This window comes from Natator depressus, chromosome 25 (genome assembly GCF_965152275.1).
Source record: "Natator depressus isolate rNatDep1 chromosome 25, rNatDep2.hap1, whole genome shotgun sequence".
In the NCBI taxonomy this organism is placed as follows: domain Eukaryota; kingdom Metazoa; phylum Chordata; order Testudines; family Cheloniidae; genus Natator; species Natator depressus.
Window position 1 is genome coordinate 16,714,507 of NC_134258.1, and position 23,039 is coordinate 16,737,545.

Below are 23,039 nucleotides of genomic sequence, written 5' to 3' on the forward strand. Positions count from 1 at the left end.
AACCCAAGGCTCTGTCCACACCAACATCTGAGACAGAGACTCCAGGTGATTGATAGAGACCTCAGGGAACTTGCAGGGAATGGGCATGAAAGTGACTCTGCACAAACAGCCTCTCCTCACCCCATGTCTCTCCTCCCCATAGCGATTGCAGGAGCCGATCCCCAGGATTGGCTGCCAGTAAGAGACAGGGGAAGGGAGACACAAGGAGAAAAAGGAGAGAGAGAGAGAGAGACTGAAAAGGGCAGTGGGAAAAATAATTGGGGAGAGAGATTCCCAGATTTCTGACCGGCCCATGCACGCTTATTGCCGCATCCCTGGGCAGATTCACTTTGCTATGAAGCAGGGGGAGGAAAAGCCAGCTACTGACTCTCCCTGTACCCCCTGCTGTAGGAGTGTGCTGCCCTGGGGACAATGTCAGTGGGAATCCCCCAATGTCACTCCTTTTGTTCTGCTCTTCTCTCCCATTCGGTTCCCAGACTTTATTGGGAGGGTTTCAAAATGTCTCACTGGTTTAGTGCTAGTGGGAGGGGCCAGTCAGTGCTGTAATCAAGTGACCAAACATTTCCCCAGCATAGAATTGTAGAACGGTAGGGCTGGAATGAACTGTAAGAGGGCATCTAGACCAGCCCCCAGCACTGCGGTGTTTGTCCAACCTGTCCTTGAAAACCTCTAATGATGGGGATTCCACCACCTTTCTTGCTAATCTATTCTAGTGCTTAATTAGGTTTTTTCACAATTGAGTCACGTGGTTGACTCAGATTAAATTTGTGATCTACTCTTAACCCCTGATTGTTTTCAGTAGTACTAACTCGTATTTAGTTTAGTTAGACTCGTATAACTGCATATTTAGACAGCATGCTCTCCAGTCAGTGATCCAAGTAATTAGTGAAAATATTGAATATATCAGATCCAGGACTGGCCCCTGGGCACCCCATTGTATACGTCCTCTCAGTTGGAGAGTGAACCGCTAATGATTCCTGTCTGAGTACAGCCTTTCAACAACATATTCACCCATTTTATAGCACTTTCATGTACACCACATTTCCCTTGTTCACTATGAGAATGTCATGGGGGCCTTTGTCAAAAGCCTGACTAAAATCGAGATATGTCGTGTCTACAGTGTCCAGTATCCCTGTGAAAGCAGAACATTAGATTGACTTGGCATTATTTGTTTTTGCAAATCCATGCTGGCTATAACTTATCGCCTTACTGTCCTCTAGGTGCTTACGAATTGATGGTTTAATAATTTGTTCATTCCAGGTATCTAAGTAAGACTTGGCTTTATTCCCCAGTCCTCTTTGTTCCCCTTTTAAAAGATCGGTACTCTGTTTGCCCTTCTCCAGTCTTCACTGTTCTCCAGGCGTTCTCAAAGATAATTGCTAATGGTTCCGAGATTGCTTCAGCTAATTCCTTGAGCGCCCTAAGATGAATTTTATGGCTGACTTTAACATATCTAACATGTGTAACTCTTCCACAGCAATTTGTCCATGATTCAAATTTTTGTAGGATTCCTTTTTATTGTCTGGTCATGAAAGAGCTCCTAACGGAGCCATATTCGCAGCTTACTATTCTTTCTGTCTTTCCTTCCCATTAGGATAGTTTGCTATTTCTCAGAGACAGCATTAACGGAGCAACGGCCAGCTCTCCTGAGCTTTAGTCTTCTTAGAATCTTATTCCCATGGGACTTTACTGTGACAGGTTTGGGTCCTTTGGGGTGTCACTTGATGTGCTGGGGTGCCACTGAGGCAGCCTATTCTACGAGCCTCGGTGCCCTTTACCTGGCTGCGTTAGGCTCACAAGCCTCTTCCAGCCAAGCACACGGGCAGGGCCCTGCCCAGCTGCACAGAAAGAGAGAGATCTGCTCTGGAAATACTCAGCCTTAGGGGCTTGCCCCAGCACTCTGGTGCCCACTCCCTTTAAGCGGTACAGACTCGGAAGGTTTTATGAAATTTGCCCCCTCCCTCAATGTGGAGGGATATATGCACAACTTCTTGCCCCCCCACATGTAGAAATTACATAAACTGAGTTAAATTATAAACAAGAAATAAGTTTATTAACTACTGTCAAGGTTCCTCCCCCACTCTGAACTCTAGGGTACAGATGTGGGGACCTGCATGAAAAACCTCCTAAGCTTATCTTTACCAGCTTAGGTCAAAACTTCCCCAAGGTACAAAATATTCCACCCTTTTGTCCTTGGATTGGCCGCTACCACCACCAAACAAATACTGGTTACTGGGGAAGAGCTGTTTGGACAAGTCTTTCCCCCCAAAATACTTCCCAAAACCTTGCACCCCACTTCCTGGACAAGGTTTGGTAAAAAGCCTCACCAATTTGCCTAGGTGACTACAGACCCAGACTCTTGGATATTAAGAACAATGAACAATCCTCCCAACACTTGCACCCCCCCTTTCCAGGGAAATGTTGGATAAAAAGCCTCACCAATTTGCATAGGTGACCACAGACCCAAACCCTTGGATCTGAGAACAATGAAAAAGCATTCAGTTTTCTTACAAAAAGACTTTTAATAGAAATAGAAGTAAATAGAAATAAAAAAAAATCCCCCCTGTAAAGTCAGGATGGTAGATACCTTACAGGGTAATTAGATTCAAAACATAGAGAACCCCTCTAGGCAAAAACCTTAAGTTACAAAAAAGATACACAGACAGAAATAGTTATTCTATTCAGCACAATTCTTTTCTCAGCCATTTAAAGAAATCATAATCTAACACGTACCTAGCTAGATTACTTACTAAAAGTTCTAAGGCTTCATTCCTGGTCTATCCCCGGCAAAGACAGAATATAGACAGACACACATACCCTTTGTTTCTCTCCCTCCTCCCAGCTTTTGAAAGTATCTTGTCTCCTCATTGGTCATTTTGGTCAGGTGCCAGCGAGGTTACCTTTAGCTTCTTAACCCTTTACAGGTGAGAGGAGATTTCCTCTGGCCAGGAGGGATTTTAAAGGGGTTTACCCTTCCCTTTATATTTATGACAACTACAAAAGGTGAATATAAGAGATAACAGACAGAACAAATCAGATTACTGATTGAATAAAGCAAAATACGCAAGCTAAGCTCAATATACTTAAAAAAACAGGTTACACAATGTAATTTCTTACCCTAAATGTTATTTTAGGCAGGTTGCAATGTTTCTGTGTTTCAGAGTTCCAGTTATATTTCTTTTCAGACTGGACCCGTCTCAGTCTGGACTCCCCCCTTCTTCCCTTCTCCCCCCCACCCCCCGGCCTTCTCTTCAGGTGGCTTTAGCAGTCTTTCTTCTTGGGTAGACAGGCTTTGGAGAGGAGTTGTTTTATTTGCCTACCTCCCCACCCTTAAATAGGATTTACATAAGGTGGGAATCCTTTGATTCCCAAACTTGATCCCCCTTCCCTTCCAGTGGAAAGTTACGAGAAGTCCCAGGTAACGTTGAGTATCCGGTGACAAGACCACCTGACTCTGTAGTATCACAGCGTCCAGGAGTCAGTGGCAGTATGGAGCCTTTTCACAGTCCATTGTTCTTGCTGATGGCCCATCTGCCCTGTCTGGCTTTTCCATTGTTGTACCTGAAGTGTTAGCAGTGGGCATCACACAAAGTAGCATAGTTGAAATACAGACACATAGTCTATGTTCCCAACTTCAGATACAGAAATGATACGTGCATACAAATTGGATAATTGTAGTCAGTAAATTATAACCTTTCCAATGATATCTTACAAGACCCATCTTGCACAGAGTATATCTCCGTTATCTCCTATTCATTTCGTAAGCATATTTTCATAAAGAATATGGAGGGAAATGTCACACTCACATACCAGTTTTCACACTTTGTTGAAGTCTGCTTTTTTTGAAGTCCGTTGTCCTTATTTTCCTGCTCTAACGCCTTCCTTTTCTTCGAATCACGAAATCATCATTTCATGAACACTTTCGCCCATATAGATTCATAGATATTAAGGTCAGAAGGGACCATTATGATCATCTAGTCTGACCTCCTGCACAATGCAGGCCACTGAATCTCACCCTCCCACTCCTTCAATAAACCTCTCACCTATGTCTGAGCTATTGAAGTCCTCAAATCATGGTTTAAAGACTTAAAAGTGCAGAGAATCCTCCAGCAAGTGACCTGTGCCCCATGTTACAGAGGAAGGTGAAAAACCCCCAGGGTCTCTTCCAATCTGCCCTGGAGGAAAATTCCTTCCCGAACCCAAATATGGCGATCAGCTGAACGTTGAGCATGTGGGCAAGATTCACCAGCCAGATACCTTCCATTTCCTAACTCCCGCCTGTTAGTCAGAATCAACCCTAAAATGCCCATCCCCCTGGTTACTGCGTCCATCTTCTGAAGCAAACAGATGTCCCCAACACATTCCGAGAACTTATTGGACACTTTCTGTTTGTTTGAATTCCTTTTCTAACAGGTGTCTCTGTAGTTAAAGTCCCATGTCCCCCCGTTCCCCCCCATTACTAATTGTGTTTTGAATATTTCTCTTATTTGCATGACAGAGTCAAGAACATCAGTCTGCAGGGAAAGAGCCGGGGGGAATTGTGATGTGACGTTACTGTCCTGTTCTGACATGTCCCCTTCTTGCCCTGACAGGCTGCAACGTTACGTCCCATCCTTCCACGGACCAGGGAAGGGAAATGGCTGCCATGGGGCCAGTTCAGGTAGGGATTATCAGGGAGTTGCTGGTGGGCTCCTGTTGGTGGGAGAAGGGCAGTAAAGACATAGGAGGTGGGTGCTTCTGTGGGTGGTCGGCAGGTGGTCGGGGGCAGGAAATACACAGGCTGGAGAAAGGGAAGGGGACAGGGTGTGACAAACCTGCTTGGATTTGTTTACGGTGGGGCCTAGATTCTAGCAATAGACCCATGGGGTTTGTGGGTGGAAATTCCCTGATTTGTCAAGCAGGAAACATGCCCCCCTTGACTGGGCTGGGGAAATGTACCAGACTCCAATACTGGAGTCTGAACTTAATAGCCAGAGGGCAACCCTCAGTGAGGTCCAGGAAAGACACCCCTCCCCTTCCCATCCAACTGCTGGCATGGCGGGGGGGTTGGGATTCCTACCAGGGGTTTGGCTGTCCCTGGACCCTCGTGGGGACTCTGTCTCTTGTATCCACTTCTGGCTGATAGGTGAGTGTTGACTGTGAAGACCCCGGCCATCTCTGTCTGCTAGAAGGGGTTGGGGCTCTCTCTCTTTCTCCCCTCACCCTGATGCCTCCTGGCTGCTCTGATGGGGAGGGGGTTGGATCCTGCCTGCCTGCCTCCCAGAGCTTCCATGTGATTGGCCCTCCTCCCCTGTGAATGGTGGGGTTGTCACTGGGCAGCAGGTGCAGAGTGGGGAGCTCTTGCTCTTTCAGGGGCTGGTGACTTTCGAGGAGGTGGCTGTGTATTTCACTGAGGAAGAGTGGGCTCTGCTGGACCCCGCTCAGAGAGCCCTCTACGGAGACATCATGCAGGAGAACTATGAGAATGTGACCTCGCTGGGTAAGGATTCCTGTCCCCTCGGTTCTTAGAAGGAGAAATGAAGAGTTAAGGTTCACATTGCACCCTCAGTTTTCCCCTGTTTCAGCAACCCACTGACAGGCCAATGACACACAGACTAGCACTCGACCCTCCCCGCTTCAGAACACTTTGGGAGCAGAGCACAGGTGCAGGACAGCACAAACGCTAACACCATCTCTTTGATAAGGCAAAACTTGGAGTTAGGTCCGATGTAGGGAACGGAAGCTGCCTACCCCTGGCCTGCACTCAGACACTGAGCCTACTGCGCACAGTCCATCTCAGACTTTCATACTGTCACCAACCCTTTACCCTTCCAATGAAGATTCCTTCTGAGTCAGTGCCTTCACTTACCCCTTACTGAGCCCCGGAGACCCCTAGCATGTACGGCACCAGCCTGCTGACAATCCTTGTGGCAAGAACACGCCCTTGTGCGCCTTTATTGACGCTGCCTACACCACTCAGCACTGAAATGAGGAATACCTGTTCCTTACAGTTTCACGTGCACCTCTCTTCGTGGCACAGCTCTGCCCAGCTGCTCCAACTAATCTCTCCACCGTTCATTTAAAGCTGCAGCTGGCACAGTGCACACTGCTGGAGTGAATGTGGAGAAATGCTGGTATTAAAATCTGAGGAATGTAAAACACACAATGGTATGTTCTTAGTCCTTCCTTCTGTTGATCAATAAATTTTTAGGTTGGGGGAGACTATTAGGTCATCTAGTCTGACCTCCTGTGTAATATAGGCCATGGAGTTTCATCCAGTTACCATTGTAGAGCACTGAATTCCTTGTGTTTGATGAAAACATCTTCCAGAAAGGCATCCTGTCCTAACTTGAAGACTTCAAGAGATGGAAAATTTGCCCCTTCCTTGGGTAGTTTGGTAACCTTGGCACCACCCTTCCTGACCTATTCCCAGTGATATTTGCCAGCTCCAGGGCTAGGGGGTAGGGGCGGAGTTAAGGTTACATTGCAGGGGTGGTGTGTAGTTTAATTCTTCATTTCCTGGTTTTCAGAGGTTTTATTTTTCACCACCATCCACATGCTGGAAGGGCACGAGGCAGCACTAGGCATCCTTAACTCTGCTTAATATACTTTGTGGGCCTTTAATTTCCTTGGTTTTCTGTTTCATGGATGTTTTTGCCACTGTAACTATGTTGACACTACAGTTTTTGCTGCAATTTATGTCAGGTGGGGATACAATTTTTGACATCGCTAACTGACAGAGCAATGGGCTCAGAGGTAGTTCCAGCACCTCTGATGATAAGAGGGTCTCTGTGACCCAACTCATCACAGGGGAGTCTGGTGAGGGGTAGGAAGGGAAGGATTCAGGGAGTCAGATATTGTAGCACTTCACGGAGGCTGCTTTTGCTGAAGTCTCTAATGACCGGTCCCTAGGCAAAGCTCAGAACCAGCACTCCATCCCCCTCCTCCTCCTCCTCCTTGACCTGTCAGCTGTCTGACACCACTGACCATGGTCATCGTCTTGAAATCTGATCTTCCCTTATCCTCTCCTGCTTAGGGTTAGGGTAGGGAGAAGTAGTAACTGGCTTGTTCTGCATCATGGGATGTTTAGGTTGGATATTAAGAAAAACTTTCCAACTGTGCATATAGATAAGTACAGGAATACATTACCAAGAGAGGTTGTGGAATCTTGGTCACTGGAGGTTTTTAAGAAGAGGTTAGACCGATGGTCTATGTATACTTGGTCCTGTCTCAGGGCTGGAGGATGGACTAGCTGACATCTTGAGGTCCTTTTACCCCGTGTGTTTCTGTGATTTTATGGTTCATTATCCTAGCCCTTCACTTTGACCTTGTCTCCCTCTGGAGAATGGGGGCTTTATTTAGTAGTTCTTTTTTTAATGAAAAATATGCATGGGTCAGCTTCCCTCTCAATCTGCTTTGTTACCCACTGGGTGTGAAGGAATGAATTCCTCTTCTGGGATGGGGATGTAATTCCTGCTGAAGTAGCATAGGCCTGTCTCCATTTACATGGAAACACTATCAAGGACTATCCAGATAAGTATGAAGCACACTGGACAATGGAAGTCTCCTGAAGGTTAATGTGTAATGACTGGGTCCAAAGGAAGCCGAACACAACTGCACTGCTCTGCACTTTGGGACGCAGGAACTATGGTACAAACAGACTAGGCTTAAGTTTGCTGCTATCCAGTGCAAAAAAACAAGGCAACACAGAGAGAGAGAGAGGAAGAGACAGAGAGAGAGGTTGCAGATTGGTCTGGAGCTCAGTCTCTTAAGCCTGAGCTGCAGTGTCTACACCAGTGGTATGTGTACCCCTGGGGTACGCAGAGGTCTTGCAGAGTTGCTATGGAAAAATCACTAGCTAAGTCAGTACAAAGTAAAATTTCATATAATGACTTGCTTATGCTGATCTATATACTATGCTGTCATAAGGATAAAGGGAAGGGTAATCACCTTTCTGTATACAGTGCTATAAAATCCCTCCTGATCAGAGGCAAAACCCTTTCACCTGTAAGGGGTTAAGAAGCTAAAATAACCTCGTTGGCACCTGACCAAAATGACCAATGAGGAGACCAGATACTTTCAAAGCTGAAGGGGGGAAACAAAGGGTCTCTCAGTCTGTCTGATGCTTTTGCCGGGAACAGATTAGGAATGCAGTCTCAGAACTTCTGTTAGTTAGTAAGTAATCTAGCTAGAAATGCTTTAGATTTCCTTTTGTTTAATGGCTGGTAAAATAAACTGTGCTGAATGGAATGTATATTCCTATTTTTGTGTCTTTTTGTAACTTAAGGTTTTGCCTAGAGGGATTATCTATGTTTTGAATATGATTACCCTGTAAGGTATTTACCATCCTGATTTTACAGAGGTGATTCTTTCACCTTTTCTTTAATAAAAATTCTTCTTTTAAGAACCTGATTGCTTTTTCATTGTTCTTAAGATCAAAGGGTTTGGGTCTGTGTTCCCCTATACAAATTGGTGAGGATTTTTATCAAGCCTTCCCCAGGAAAGGGGGTGTAGGGCTTGGGGGGATATTTTGGGGGAAGATGTCTCCAAGTGGACTCTTTCCCTGTTCTTTGTTTAACATGCTTGGTGGGGCAGCATAGGGTTCAAGGACAAGGCAAAGTTTGTGCCTTGGGGAAGTTTTTTACCTAAGATGGTAAGAATAAGCTTAGGGGGTCTTTTATGCAGGTCCCCACATCTGTACCCTAGAGTTCAGAGTGGGGAAGGAACCTTGACATATGCACTGAAACGTAAGTACAATATTTATATTCCAATTATTTATTTTACAATTATATGGTAAAAATGAGCAAGTCAGCAATTCACGGTGTGCGGTGACACTTTTGTATTTTTATGTCTGATTTTATAAGCAAGTAATTTTTAAATGAGGTGTAACTCGGAGGTACGCAAGACAAATCGGACTCCTGGAAGGGGCACAGTAGTGTGGAAAGCCACCGGTCTACACAGCTGTTTTTAATGGGCTAGCACCTACAGTGGAGCACCCACAGGGAGACACATCTCAAAGAACCATCATTGATGCACAAGTTGAGTAATTTCTTCTTTTGCTGTTACCTGATCTCACTGGTCATCTTTCCCCTGAGCATGGTTCCCAGTTTCCAAACCCGATATCATCTCCCAGCTGAAATGAGGGGAAGAGCCATGGGCCCCAGATCTCTGGGGCTTAGAGGAAAGAGAGATCCTGAGAGGCAGCCGCATGGGTGAGGGATGATTAAACCTACTCAGTGCTTGAAGGAACCAGCTGGGATTCCCAACAAAGATCTTGTGAGGTTTCTGGGTTCAGGATGGTCCCCAGCAGGTGTCATATCCTCAGGGCAGATACTGTTCATGGCTCCCTACCCATCCTAACTCCTGGCAGTAGTTCCCTCCTGAAACTCCCTTCTCCCTGGGGAGTGTTTGGATGGGAACTGGATTCAGAATTGATCCCCTCCTCTCGCCCCTTTGGGGAAGAGTTGGGGGAAATTCAGTCCCTGGTTTTTTTCCATCTTCAACTATTCTCTTGGTTTGTTCTCCCCTTTTCACTTCTGGTTTCTGAAGTTTTTCTTTCTCTGTCCCAGCAGGTGATGGGATGGTGAGAGAGACCGTGGAGCAGAATCCTCAGCAGGAAGATGAGCAAGTGGAACCGCAGGGGATGTTATTGCAAAGATGCAAAGGGAGTGTGTCCAGGAGTTGTGAGCAGGGAAAAGGCTCTCAGGGGCAGCACAGTCCAGAGAAGTGGCAGGGAAACCAGCCAGTGCAGAAAGTTGGAATACCTGTTAATTATCGGGGAACTCACAAAGGCCTCAAGGAAACCATGTCCCAGAAGAGAATCCTGATGGGAGAGAGAAATAATATGGGCTTTGTGTGTGGGAAAAAGTTCAGGAGGCGCTCACACCTTATTACCCATCAGAGAATCCACACCAGAGTGAGACCCTATGGATGCTGCGAGTGTGGGAAAACCTTCACTCAGCACTCACACCTTATTCGCCATCAGAGGATCCACACAGGGGAGAAACCCTATGAATGCTGTGAGTGCGGGAAAACCTTCACTTGGAGCTCACACCTTATTCGCCATCAGAGAATCCACACAAGAGAGAGACCTTATGAATGCTCAAAAAGAAAAGGAGTACTTGTGGCACCTTAGAGACTAACCAATTTATTTGAGCATGAGCTTTCGTGAGCTACAGCTCACTTCATCGGATGCATCGGTTGTACTCCTTTTCTTTTTGCGCATACAGACTAACACGGCTGTTACTCTGAAACCTGTCCTTATGAATGCTGTGAGTGCAGGAAAACCTCCTCTCAGAGCTCAGGCCTTATTGTACATTAGAGGATCCACACAGGAGAGAAACCCTATGACTGCTGTGAGTGCGGGAAAACCTTCACTTGGAGCTCACAGCTTATTCGCCATCAGAGAATCCATACAGGGGAGAAACCTTATGAATGCTGTGAGTGCGGGAAAACCTTCTCTCAGAGCTCAGGCCTTATCGTACATCAGAGGATCCACACGGGAGAGAAACCCAATGAATGCTGTGAGCGTGGGAAATTCTTCCATCACAGCTCTTCTCTTATTTATCACCAGAGAAGTTGGTGACCTCCTAGATGACCTCCTGAGGTCCCTTCCAACCCTGATATTCTATGATTGTTAATCACCAGGTTCCCCCATTAGGGACCGATTGCCTCGTTCCCAGTTGTTCCTATGTTGCACTGGGTTCTGCTGAATAGCAGTTGGATTTTGTACCATTTTTCTCATAAGAACATAAGAATGGCCAAACTGGGTCAGACCAAAGGTCCATCCAGCCCAGTATCCTGTCTGCCGACAGTGGCCAATGCCAGGTGCCCCAAAGGGAGTGATCCTAACATGTAAGGATCAAGTGATTTCTTGCCTGTCATCCATCTCCACCCTCTGACAAACAGAGGCCAGGGACACCATTCCTTACCTAATAGCCATTAATGGACTTAACCTCCATGAATTTATCTAGTTCTCTTTTAAACCCTGTTATAGTCCTAGCCTGCACAACCTCCTCAGGCAAGGAGTTCCACAAGTTGACTGTGCGCTGTGTGAAGAACTACCTTTTATTTTTGTTTTAAACCTGCTGCCCATTAATTTCATTTGGTGGTCCCGAGTTCTTGTATTATGGGAACAGGTAAATAATTTTTCCTTATTCACTTTCTCCACACCACTCATGATTTTAAATACCTCTATCATATCCCCCTTAGTCTCCTCTTTTCCAAGCTGAAAAGTCCTGGTCTCTTTAATCTCTCCTCATATGGGACCCGTTCCAAACCCCTAACCATTTAAGTTGCCCTTCTCTGAACCTTTTCTAATGCCAGTGTATCTTTTTTGAGATGAGGAGACCACATCTGTACGCAGTATTCAAGATGTGGGTGTACCATGGATGTATATAGGAGCAATAAGATATTTTCTGTCTTATTCTCTATCGCTATTTAAATGATTCCTAACATCCCATTTGCTTTTTTGACTGCCGCTGCACATTGCATGGACATCTTCGGAGAACTATCCACGATGATTCCAAGATCTCTTTCCAGATTCATTGCAGCTAAATTAGCCCCCATCATATCGAATGTATCATTGGGGTTATTTTTTCCAATGTGCATTATTTTACACTTATCCACATTAAATTTCATTTGCCATTTTGCTGCCTAATCACTTAGTTTTGTGAGATCTTTTTGAAGTTCTTCACAGTCTGCTTTGGTCTTTACTATCTTGAGCAGTTTAGTATTGTGACGAAGTGGGACTGTTCTTAATGTTTCCCCTGAATAGTGTGAGGGTGCCTCAGTTTCCCCTATGCAGTTCTTAAGTATCTAGGTGGTGGGATAAAGGTGTATGATCATTGCAGAGCCCTAGAGGTGTGTGCAGGGGTCTGGACACAGAGAATGGCCAACACCCTGTTTCCTGGCAACTGACGGCCTGGCCCTTCCCCCCTGCAAGGTGAGAGCTAAAGGGTTGGAGAACAAAGAGATCAGGTGACCTCCTGGCCCAGGAAAGGGACAAAGAGGAGGAGGGGCTGGAGAGAGTTTCAGTTTGAGCACGCTGGGGACATGGAGTGAAGTGCAGACGGGGTTGTCTGGCTCAGTGCCCCCCAAAATGGACCCGGCTGAGGGGTCCTGTTCTCTGTACCTACAAGCTCTGTTTTAGACCATGTTCATGTCATCTAATAAACCTCTGTTTTACTGGCTGGCTAAGAGTCACGTCTGACTGCGAAGTTGGGGTGCAGGACCCTCTGGCTTCCCAGGACCCCGCCTGGGCAGACTTGCTGTGGGAAGCGGACGGAGGGGCAGAGGATGCTGAATGCTCCGAATTCAGACCCATGGAAGGTGGAAGCCGTGTGAGCTTCTTACCCTACAGACAGGCTGCTCACAGAGAGGAGTCTTCACCCGAGTCCTGCCTGGCTTCGTAGGGAGCAGTTCCAGAGCATCGCCCCTGGACTCCGTGACAAGTATCCTCTGCAAACTTTGCCACCTCACTGTTTACCCCTTGCTCCAGATCATTTAAGAATAAGTTGAATAGGATTGGTCCTAGGACTGACCCTTGGGGAACACCGCTAGTTACCCCTCTCCATTCTGAAAATTTACCATTTATTCCTATCCTTTGTTCCCTGTCTTTTAACCAGTTCTCAAACCATGAAAGGATCTTCCCTCTCATCCCCTGACAACTTAATTTACATAAGAGCCTTTGGTGAGAAATCTTGTCAAAGGCTTTCTGGAAATCTAAGTACACTATGTCCACTGGATCCCCCTTGTCTACATGTTTGTTGAGCCTTCAAAGAACTCTAATAGATTAGTACAGGGGTGGCCAACCTATGGCTCCACATGAAGCTCTTCAGAAGTTAATATGTGGCTCCTTGTATAGGCACCGACTCTGGGGCTGGAGCTATAGGTGCCAACTTTCCAGTGTGCCCCCACTTCACCCTTACCTGTGAGCCTGCTATGCTCTCACTCCTTTCCCTCCCCCTCCGAGCCTCCTGCATGCCACAAAACAGCTGATCGGGAGGGATGGGGAGGCGCTGATGGGCAGCTGGTGGGCGGGAGGCACTGGGAGCAGGCGAGAGCTGATGGGGGGGCTGCTGACATATTACTGTGGCTCTTTGGCAATGTACATTAGTAAATTCTGTCTCCTCCTCAGGCTCAGGCTGACCCCTTCAAAGAACTCTTGTAGATTAGTTTCAGAGTAGCAGCCGTGTTAGTCTGTGTTCGCAAAAAGAAAAGGAGTACTTGTGGCACCTTAGAGACTAACAGATTTATTTGAGCATAAGCTTTCGTGATTTCCCTTTACAGAAACCGTGTTGACTTTTGCCCAACAATTTATGTCCTTCTGTGTGTCATACAATTTTATTCTTTACTATTGTTTCAACTAATTTGCCCGGTACTGGCATTAGACTTACTGGTCTGTAATTGCCGGGATCACCTCTAGGGCCCTTTTTAAATATTGGCATTATATTAGCTATATTCTCAATGTAAATATAACAGAGAAGGTGCAGGGATAGAGGGTGTCACGAAGTGGGGATTTTCCCTTGTTATGTTGTATGTGAGTTTTACTGTTGAGCCTATGTGAGTTTTACTGTTTTGCATGAATACTGCATGTGCCTCAGTTTCCCTGTGTGCTGCACCAATACCTTGGTGGTGGGAATAGGGGTGTGTGACTTTGCTGAGACCTCTGGGGCAGGTGAGGCTGCTCCAGCTGCCTGCACCTGTGCTATGACCAGTGTGTGACGTTGCAGTCCGTCGGCTTTATGGAAATATGCGTATTAATATGCTTTACACTAAATACCCCTTGTATGGTGTCATTAGAAAGCTTGTAATCTACAAAGTGTGTTCATCCTATTTGTTTGCATGTATTATTTCTATATCTGGAGCTAGGAGAATAAGCTATAAAATTGTATCACTGATGTAAACATACTAAGTAGAGGCCATTAAGGGTGTTCCAGAAACAATCAGTTGTAAATGGCCTTAGTTACTTGAAAGCCTTCCTGTGTACATGTGGGCTAGCCCATGGGGAATGGAGACTAGGGGTTTTACAATGACATGTGATGTGACCATGTCACCTGGTACTGAAATCCATCTTAAATCTGGTACTTTTCCATTTAGAAGGAGGGGTGGGGACCCAGAGAGACAAAAGATTCCCGCCTTGTGCCAAAGCTACAAAAGGGGGTAGAGCAGGACAAAGGAGGCTAGTCATGAGAAATCCCTTGCTTACCACCTGAGATGTCTGCTGGAACTAACACTACCTGGGGAAAGGTTTCAGAGTAGCAGCCATGTTAGTCTTTATCCGTAAAAAGAACGAGGAGTACTTGTGGCACCTTAGAGATGAACAAATTTATTAGAGCATAAGTTTTCGTGAGCTACAGCTCACTTCATCGGGGGAAGAATCTCCCCGCTATATTTTCCACTGTATGCATCCGATGAAGTGAGCTGTAGCTCACGAAAGCTTATGCTCAAATAAATTGGTTAGTCTCTAAGGTGCCACAGGTCCTCCTTAGAAGAAGGAGTCTAATCTGTGAAAGAAGCTTATTGGAACATCTCTGAGGGGGGGAGATTACCGGTCATCAGTTTCTTAGGCCAGGCCTACACTAAGGGGGGGATCGACCTAAGAATACGGGAATAGCGTAGCTGAAGTTGACGCAGTCGGGGGGAGGGATAGCTCAGTGGTTTGAGCATTGGCCTGCTAAACCCAGGGTTGTGAGTTCAATCCTTGAGGGGGCCATCTAGGGATCTGGGCCAGAAAATTGGGGATTGGTCCTGTTTTGAGCAGGGGGTTGGACTAGATGACCTCCTGAGGTCCCTTCCAATCCTGGTATTCTATGATTCTATGATGATTCTATTTAGGTTGACTTACCTCGGCGTCTTCACGGTGGCGAGTTGACTGCTGTCGCTCCCCCGTCTACTCCGCTTGTGCCTCTTGCAGCGCTGAAGTACCAGAGTCGACGGGAGAGTGCTTGGGGTTCGATTTATCGTGTCTAGACTAGACGTGATAAATCGACCCCCGATCGATGGATCGCTACCCACCCTTAATGTATTAGGCTTAGACTTGTGTGTTTTTCTTTATTTTGCTGGGTGACTTACTTTGTTCTGTCCGTTATTACTTAAAACCACTTCAGTCCTATTTTTTATACTTAATAACATCACTTGTTTTGGGGGTTTTTATATATATATATATATATATATTTTATATGGAGATATACCTATCTCATAGAGCTGGAAGGGACCTTGAAAGGTCATCGAGTCCCATCCCCTGCCTTCACTAGCAGGACCAGGTACTGTCCCCGACAGATTTTTTGCCCCAGATCCCTAACTGGCCCCCTCAAGGATTGAACTCCCAACCTTGGGTTTAGTAGGCCAATGCTCAAACCACTGAGCTATCCCTCCCCCCTGTTTTCACTTAAAACCTGCAGCTCTGGGGGCGTGGTTCAGACCCTGAGTCTGTGTTGCAGCAGGCTAGAGTGTCTGGCTCAACAAGACAGGGTTCTGGAAGTCCCAAGCTAGCAGGGAAAATAGGCTCTGAGGTAATTTCAGCACGTCAGGTGACAGTCCCAAGGGGGCATCTGTGACTGAACGACTCCCCAAGATGGACTTGGCCAAAAGTCAGTGATTTCTGTGCTAACAAGTTCTGTTCTACGCTGTGTTCCTGTCGAATAATAAACCTTCTGTTTTACCCGCTGGCTGAGAGTCACTGCGGAGCTGGGGTGCAAGGCCCTCTGGCTTCCCCAGGAGCCCCGTCCGGGCGGACTCGCTGCAGGAAGCACACGGTGTGGAAGGGGATGCTGAATACTTCGAGGTCAGAGCCAGGAAGGTCGAAGTTGTGTCAGCTTCTTGCCCTGGTGACAGTGTGCTGAGAGAGAGGAGACATGCTCCCCCAGAGTCCTGACTGGCTTCATATGAAGTAGTTCCAGAGCATTGCCTGGTGACTCTGACTTGGGGGGAGGGGAGAGAGTGTGTGTTTTCAACCTCTGTGACACCTGAAGTGGTGAGTCAGAGGGATTCCCACCTACCGAATTACCCCAGCAGCGTTTCCTCTTTTTGAGCCATGTAGAATTGATCTCCACTTTCTACAGTTCCACTGCTCAATGTGTCCTATGATTCAGGGTTCTCAGCCCTCTGTGGATCACAATTTGTTTTCTTTGCTCCTAAAACAGTAATTTAGGGCCTGAGATGAAAGTATCACAGACCTGGATGGGGAATTTGAATGGATCTGAAATACAGTGAGATCATTTGGAGTCTAAATCCCAGTTTCCACCTGTTGGCAAAGCCTGTTGTAGGACTTTTCCTACTGAGATGGGCTTGTTTGTAGATGGGGAGGCTGGCTGGTTTGTTTGTTTTTTGTTTTTTTCCATTATGACAATACTAAACTTTTGTAAATAATATGACTCAAAACTAATGAGTGAAGGAGGTTTGAATGGCTCAGAGGAGAATGCAATGGGAGAATCTCTTGTCCTGATTCTGAGTCGTACAACCAATAGGACTAACCTGCTTGCTTGCATAGATGTATTTTTTTCACATACGTTTAAGTATTTGATTTATTGTAATAGGTTTAGAGATTTATATTAAAGTAAGCTTGGCTGTAACGCAAGAGACCTAAAGGCCATATCCTGTATGTTAAGCTAAGGAAAGTTAACACATCTATATTAAGACCATTTACCCAGAGAAGTAAAGTTAACCTATATCTTGTTACCTAAATAAATAAATATTCACACATATGTCTATAACCTTCTATCTAGACCAACAGATAATGAAGAATGGTATAGGGTTTTTTAATGTGGTACCCACAGAATTAACAGGAACATCACAAGGAAACTTAACGTGCGTATATACGTGTCATCAATACGCCCAATTGTGGGTGAAGAATAAAATTTGGGCATAGGAGGAAGGATTTCCGGCACTTGTGCCCTATAAAAGAGGTGACCTACCTCGCTAGAGCACTTCACTCCTCCCCACCCACTCAACATGCTATAAAAACTCCAGGGCCCAGCTGGGGTAGGGGGGCAGCTCTGGGGTTCTGCCCTGAGGAGTGGGGAGCATTGGGGCTCCAGGCTTTTGCCCTGCGGGAGGCATGGGGGCTCTGTGCTTCAGCTGCGGGGTCCTGCAGACGCCCTGAAACCAGCTCACAGACCTCCGGGGGTCACACTGCCCTACACGCTATTGCAGTAATGTTTGTACAAGGTGTGTCGCTGGCAGAACAGCTTATGTCAGAGTGTATTCAGGCCAATTGATGTGTGTATTAGTATAGATCAAAGCAATTGTTAAATGTTCAAATGTATTGGGTGTTTCAACCTCCTGAAAACTAGTGGAATGTTGTTTGCACTGTTTTCACTTATCTGTATCCTGTTACAAGGTAATAGCAAAGAGTTGCATTTTGTATACCCCTGCAACTAAATAACCCATCAAACGAGAATGAAGGTTTGTGGAATGCAAATGAAGAAAAGGTTAATTTCAAAACAAGTGGTGATAAGAAGCAGGATTCCTGGGCGGGGGGCAGGAGGGTGTGGTTTGCACTGTTGTTGCACAGGGTGGGAATGGGGAACGGGGCTCTGCCTTAAAGCGGTGTCAGGTTTAGAGGGGCTGGGTTCAGAGCTGGAGGTTAGGGTTGGGGTGAGGATTGGGCTGCAGTTTTGGTTCAGGGGTTTAGAGTTGGGGAGCAGGTTATAGGGTAAGGGTTCCAGTTGGGTTCCGGGTAGGGGGTGGGGTTTAGATTTTGCGGGGAGGGTTTGGCCAGCAGCAGCAGCATAGAAGTGTGGGTGGCAATGGGGTGCCAGCCAATAGTGATAAGTTGGGGGTCTTTTACGTCATTTTAGTGTCAGTAGCACCCTAGGGAGGGGGTAGGGTCGTGTTTACAACAGGGGGCTAAAGTGTTGGGGAAAGGGGTGGCAAGTTGACCCATCCCATTTCGCATTTCCCACACGGACATGCACAATACGTCACACACGTGGACGCACACAAGTCACACACGATGACACAAAACAACACACAAAATGACACACGACACCTCACACCGCACACAACACGACACGGAAAGCATCACACAAAACATCACACACGACACCGACACACTCAACACAACACGACCCACAACACAACCCGTCACACAACACGTCACACAACACATCTCACACACACTCAAGATGTCACACAGCACGTCGCACAGTTTCTCGCATGTCGCACGTATCACGTCACGCACAACATGTCGCACTACACACATGCACACGCACAACATGTGCATATGCGCACAACACGACACATGACACAACGGCGCACAACATGACACAAAATGGCACACATGACACTGACACACAGGACACTGAGACGTCTCACGTGGCACGCATGTATGTCACACACACAGCACGTCGCACAACATGTCACACGTTGCATGTCACGCACAACACGTAGCACACAGCACGTCGAGCGTTGCTCTCACATTGCACATCGCACAACATGTTGCACGTTGCATGTCACACACAAAACACGTCGCACACAGCCTGTCGCACGTTGTATACAGCACGTCACATGTTGCGCACACAACACGTTGCGCGTCGCAGGCACGTTGCGCATCATGTGTCGCACGTAAACAGCACGGCACACGCACGTCGCACACGCACGTCGCACACGCACATGCACAACACGTCGCACATGCACACAATATGACACACGACCCATGACACACACACAACACGACACACAAAGTGGCACCCAGCACGACACACAAAAATCACAGACAACACCGACACACCAGTCACACACTGAACACAACACACATGTCACATACACCAAGACATCACCTACACCAAGGCGTCTCACACCGACACACGACACCTGACACACACGACACCTGACATGCCGACACACAGACACAGACACACACACGACACACGACACCTGACACAGAACACACCTGACACACACGACACACGACACCTGACACACATGACACACGACGCACCTGACACACAGAACACACAACACCTGACACGACGCACCCGACACACAGAACACACGACACCTGACACACATGACACACGACGCACCCGACACACAGAACACACGACACACGACGCACCCGACACACAGAACACACGACACCTGACACACAGAACACACGACGCACCCAACACCTGACACACAGAACATACACAACACACACAACACCGACACATGACACACACACGACATGTCTCACACACACACCCCCGCACGACGCCGACACCCACAAACACGTCTCGCACGCACGACGCCGACACCCACAAACACGTCTTGCACACACGATGCCGACTCAGGCATGCACGACGCGCGCCGACTCACTCACGACATCTCACACACGCCGACACTCACGCATGTCGACGCGTGCCGACTCTCACGCACGCCGACACTGTGAAAGTAGAATGAATTATATTGAAATTATAATTCATTAAAGAAATGCTACTTGAAGGGTTTGTTGAAATATAGCTGTCAGGAAGAGAAACATTAAGGCGTGTGAGACAATGGGTCCTCAAACTAATTAACTTAGAGCTTCTCCTGGGCTAGGAGATTGGTAAACATTAGTATGCAAATAAGATATGTATGTATATTTGTCAGTTTCTGCTTCCTTTTGTCTCTTATGTTAAATTGGCTTTGGCTTAGCTGTATAAATAAGTTATCTTTAGCTTCAGAGAGGGGCTCACGTCTGGGTGCATTGGCAAAGCGCTTTGCTAATAAACAGAGTGGTCTGACAAATTATGTGAGTCCTGAATCTGACTTTGACAACACTCACGCACGCCACGCACACCAACGCTCACACCGACACTCACACCAACGCTCACACCGACACTCACGCACACCAACGCTCACACCGACACTCACGCCGACACTCGCGCACGCCACGCACACGCCAACACTGAAGCACGCGATGCTCGCCGACACTCACACGCCAACACTCACGCACGCCCACGATGCACGCCGACACGCGACGTCTCTCACACGCGGCGACATGCGACGTCTCTCTCGCACCTTCGCACACACACACAGACGACACTGACACACGACACCTCACATGACAGACAAAACAGCAGACAACATGACACAGAAATCACACACGACACCGACACATGACAGACAAAACAGCAGACAACACCTCAAACAACACACAAAATGGCAGACAACATGACACAGAAATGACACACCACACCGACACACGACATCTCCCACGACACACACAACGGCAGACAACATGACACAGAAATGACACACCACACCGACACACATCTCCCACGACACACACAACGGCGGACAACATGACACAGAAATGACACACCACACCGACACATGACATCTCCCACGACACACACAACGGCAGACAACATGACACAGAAATGACACGCCACACCGACACACATCTCCCACGACACACACAACGGCGGACAACATGACACAGAAATGACACACCACACCGACACACGACATCTCCCATGACACACACAACGGCAGACATGACACAGAAATCACACACCACACCGACACACGACATCTCCCACGACACACACATGAGACGACACACGACACCTCCCACGACACACAAAAAGGCAGACATGACACAGCCAGCCCCAAACTGACTCCCCCTCCAGCCCCTCCTCCTCTAGGCTTTGTCCTTATCCTGGGCCAGGAGGTCACCGGATTCCTTTGTTCTCCAACCCTTTAGCTCTCAAGGGCCAGACCATCAGTTGCCAGGAAAGAGGGTGTCGGCCATTCTCTGTGTCCAGACCCCTGCAAACACCCGCCCTCTAGAGCTCTGCAACGATCATACACCCTTCTCCCGCCACCTAGATACTTAAGAACTGCATACGGGAAACTGAGGCACCCCCACACTATTCAGAGGAAACATGAAGAACAGTCCTGCTTCATCACAGATGCCTCCAGGAGGTGAATTGCTTGCTATCCTACCATGTTTCTCTCTCTCTCTCTCCTCTAGTATGTTAGCCAACACACACACTCTGTCTCTCTCTCTCTCTCTGTCCTTGCCTTTCCCTGTGCTGTCTCCCTTTGTAGGACACGGGCAGGCACACTAGATGTGCATCCCCACAGGCTATTTCTCGGAAGCCAAGAAAAAGTAGGAGCGGACGAAAATCATACAGGGCAGTGCGTGCGAGCGTGGACCAGTGACTGTCGGTGTTACCTCGATCTCTGTTCATCGAGTGGGGCCAATGCATGGATGAGGGCAAGATTTCCAGCACCAATGGAGCTTTGTATCATGATAGCTCATGCTTGGTTTTTGCAGCTACTCTCGCAGAGGAATTGTCCAGGAGCCCTAGCCAGAGGAGAAGTGGCCGAGGTGTACCTAAGCAGCTTGGACATCCTTCTAAGCGGACATGAAGAGTCGTCAGCTTTCTGTCTCCCCCATAACTGGCTCTGAGTAAGCGGTCAGTGCTTTGAATTCCTCATCTGTGCTCACCGCAGTATTCTTCAGAGGCCGAGTGCTTCCTCTTTGGGTACGGGGCTCTGTGAAATTATGGCTGATGAGGGGCCCGAGTCTGCTGTGCAGAGTGATTATTTCGGGTGCCGTTGCAAGGGGTGCTTTCTAGTTGTAGTACTAAAGGCCTCATTGTGAGGAGGGTTGGGGCGGAATGCTGCCTTGTGGGAGAAGAGAAAAGAATAGCCTATGTGATGTTTCCCACTGAGATGGTAACTTATTTGTTTTTCCTCCTTGTGCTGGGTTTAGTACAAACAGTTTACTCCCCGCATCAGATGGAAAGCGAGCGAGAGCAGAGAGCCCACGAGCACGGTTGATGCAAGCCAGGAGTCGTCCAGTTGGCAGTGGAGCAGTCGCTAATGTCAGTGAGATAAGTGTCTGGTTTGGTTAAGGCTTTGCTCACGGCCTGCCTGGCTCCAGGTAGGGACTCCCCATTAGCTGGGGCTGGGTTTGTAAGAAATGGTTCCTGACCAGCTGTGGTTACGAGAGAGACAAGGTCCCCATTTTCAGGGGCTGCTCATTTCTCTGGCCAGGAACGGTGTCTCCTTCCCAGGAGAAGGTTGCATCTAGGAGGAGGACTCCAGCTGGTGAGTTGCTTGCCTTCCTCCCATGTTTTTCTCTTTTCTCTTGTGTGTTGGCCAACTTTCTCAGTCTCTCTCTCCTCTGCTCTCCTGGTGCCGTCTCCCTTTGTAGGTGTGCATTCCCCCAGGTGAGGTCTCGGGAGCCATGGAGAAGTCGGAGCGGAAGAAAATCATGCAGGGCAGTAGAAAGGCTGCTGAAAGTACCTGAAGAGACAAAGGAATTGAGAAGGGGGAAGTCCAGACTAAGACAGGAGTCTAGTCTGTAAAGAGAAACAATGGGAAGTCTAAGCTAGAGAAACTCTTCAAGTTGCCAAAAGACATTTAGGATGAGAAATTACTTCTTGAATCCAGTCTCTTTAAGATCCTAGGCTTAGTATGTGTGTGTATTTGTATTTGCTTAGTAATCTGCCTTCTTCTGTTTGCTATCCCTTACAATCACTGAAAATCTAACTTTTATAGTGAAACTATTTTTTGTTTATTATTATTATTATTAAACCCAGTTTGTGCAACTGGTGCTTTGTGAGGAAATGCTTTGTGTAGTACTCCAAGGGGCTGCCCGGTGTCACTGTTGGTCCAGGAGGGACATGATTTGAGCACCACCTGAATTGGCCACCCACTGTAACTGTTGGTCCATGAGGGAAATGATTTGTGCGCTACCTGAATTGGCCACGGAGTGTCACCATTGCTCCATGAGGGAAATGCTTTCTGCATCCCAGCGCCACTGTTGCTCCGTGAGGGAAATTGTTTGTGCATTACACTGAGAGGCCACCGAGTGCCACTGTTGCTGCGTGAGGGGAATGCTTTCTGCATTACCCTGACTGACCACCCAGTGTCACTCTTGCTCCATGATTGAAATTGTTGGTGCATTACCCAGAGTGGCCACCCAGTGTCAGTGTTGCTCCAAAACGGAAACTGTTGGTGCATTACCTAGAGTGGCCACGCAGTGTCACTGTAGCCCGTGAGGGAAATTGTTGGTGCATTACCCTGACTGGCCACCCAGTGTCACTGTTGCTCCGTGAGGGAAACTGTGCATTACC

General features: G+C 47.4%; 1 pseudogene; it reads left to right on the forward strand.

The window, feature by feature from the left end:
- Nucleotides 1-9,559: 9,559 nt before the first annotated feature.
- Nucleotides 9,560-10,564, forward strand: LOC141977987 (uncharacterized; annotated as a pseudogene).
- The last annotated feature ends 12,475 nt before the right edge of the window (nt 10,565-23,039 follow it).